This window comes from Egretta garzetta, unplaced genomic scaffold, assembly GCF_000687185.1.
Source record: "Egretta garzetta isolate BGI_Z169 unplaced genomic scaffold, ASM68718v1 scaffold425, whole genome shotgun sequence".
NCBI classification, from domain to species: domain Eukaryota; kingdom Metazoa; phylum Chordata; class Aves; order Pelecaniformes; family Ardeidae; genus Egretta; species Egretta garzetta.
In genome coordinates this window covers 4,541,710-4,544,179 of record NW_009259796.1, presented here as the reverse complement: position 1 = coordinate 4,544,179, position 2,470 = coordinate 4,541,710, and positions in this window count along the sequence as shown.

Here is a 2,470-nt window from a genome sequence, read left to right as displayed (position 1 = left end):
CAGATTATTGCACAACCCCCCCATGCAGGTGTTTGTTGCCCCCCTTCTCGCCAGCCACAAGAAAGGGCTGTTGCTCACGAGCCCCCTTCCTGCCCGCTGGGCGCCTGAGGGGCAGGAAGGGGACCGGAGGCAGGTGGCAGGGACAGGCCACCGCAGCCGCAGTGCGGGGGGCTCCCAGCGGGGCTGACAGGCAGAGGGGTTACAGTCGGTACTGCAGCATGGGTGACAGGGCTGTGGGAGCCATGTCTTGTCTGCACAGGGCAGGAAGAGAGCCAGCAGTGGCTGTGGGGCTCCCAGGCCATGCTGGAGACCCCCCTGTCCCAGTGCTGCTCTAGGATATGTATGCACAGTGTCCTGCCTCTGCTTCTAACTGGTTGTCGCCTGAGGACTTCAAGCAGTCACAGCAAGTGGGAAGAGGTTTACAGTGTCACGAGCAGCCTGGAGATGCCACACAGGAATACTCACCTTTTTTTTTCCAATGGAAGAATGAGGGGCATCCCATGCAAGGAGTGGTGAGCAGGGGGAGAGAAAAGGGAGGTGATGCCTCATTTGGTGCACGGGCAATCCTGGACACTCCTTGCCACAGGGTGCTGCGGATGCTAAAATCTTACCTGAGTTCAGAGAAACCAGAGAAATTCACAGATTAAAAAAATCATTAAACGCTACTCAGTGCAATGTCTGTCCTGCAAAGGGACACCCGGGCTGACCACAGCAGAGTGGGGAGGGTGTGCTGGGGGCTGTGCACAACCTGGGCACCTGCCCAGGCCACGTACCTCCCCGCTGGGAGGAAGGCCTCGCCTTGGCATCGCAGCAACCTGCAGCTCCAAAGCAGCAAACCTGTGCACTGGTCTCCCCGGTGCAGATCCCCCATCCCTGTGTGCCCTCTGGCTGCTCTTGCTCCGGCGATCAGGAAAGCCAAGCGTGTCCCCCCACAGACTGCCCAGGCACATCACCCCCAGGATACCATGCATCCCACCTGCCTCTAAGCCCCTTCCCTCCCAGGGAGCACCAGAGCAAGCAGGGGCAAATGGAAATGGCTGCTAATTCCTCCCAGCATGGCCGTAGCCCTCCAGGGACCGGCCCCGCAGCAGTGGAGGGAGCCGACTCCTGCTTGCAAACCAGCTGCACCAGCCTGGCCCCGGGAACACAGGCCGCTGTATTTTCATTGCAAATTAGAAATCAATCATAGCAGGAAATTCCTGTGCTGCGAACACCGTGGCTATTATTATTTTACAGCACTCAGAGGTGTTCTGGGCACTTAGAAAGATGTGGCCCTTTCAGGGTATTATGGGGCAAATTAGTTTTAAAGGCGGCTGTAAGAATGTTGGCCATTCGGTTTCCGGAGCGGGATGGGCACAGGTGGAGGCTGCGGGGCTTTGTGCTGCTTTCAGACACACCACCGCTCTGCAAGGAGGGAATCGGCACGCTCCGGCGTGAACACCTCTGTCCTGACCCCAGCTTTATTAATAACAAGTAATTAATATGAAAGCGGACATGCCTTGTGTCTCTGAAGACCTTTTAAGATGTGATTATGTTGTGCTAATCTCACCCCAAAGTACTTCCCTGTTTAGACTGTGCTGGGCCATTAAATACTGAAAAACCAACAGAGACCCCCCCCCTCGCCGCCCTGGGAAGTGCTCGGGGTCTGTTCCCCAGCAGCCAGGCCCCACTTTCAAACCCTTTAAATCAAATATTAAGTCGAACCCATCTGGACTGCCAGGAAAAACACTCCCTCCCCCTCATCTGCGTCTCATTACCCGCCATGCCAGCTCCGGCCCCGCAGCCGCTCACTCCATCCCGCCCAGATGTGCTGCCCTGCGCTCGCCTCCCGTATTTCACAGCCGTCAGCAGGACTTCAAGGAGCAGCCGAAGGGCCTGTAACACTGCACAGGCTCTTAGAAAAGCCATATATCCACATCCCTAATGCACAGCTGCAGGCACATACCCTAACGCAAAGCCCCTTTCCCCCTCCCTCAGCCTTGCACCAGGCAGGGGAGCTGGGGAGCTCGGGGGTCTCCAGGCAGGAGGATTCTGAGCTGCTTCCCTGCAGCTCTTTACCCAGCACATGTCCAGAGTTTCAGGGGTTCTCCCTCCCGAGACCCCCCAAAGCCAGGCAGCCCCTACATCCTGCACCTGGGGCAGGGCACCCAAAGGCAGGGCAGGAGGGAACAGGCGCTGGCAGCGAAGGTGAGGAGTTGCAGACAGACACCTGCAACCCTGTAGTAACCAGGGTGATTACATTTGGGAGCAGCCTGCAAGGCAGAGGGTAAAGTCAGCACTGAGCCTAGAGAAAATAAGGTACCCAAAGACCCAAACCAATTGGGCTCAAAAAGCTCCTTGGGCTAAAACTTTCTAGTGAAAGTTTCAGCACTTCCAGAAAACCCTCAGAAACAGAGAAACAGCCACTTTGTTTCGGTTGGGCACTTTCCTGGCCCTAGTGGCAGGCCCGGGCCGCCGAGGGGAAGGCGCG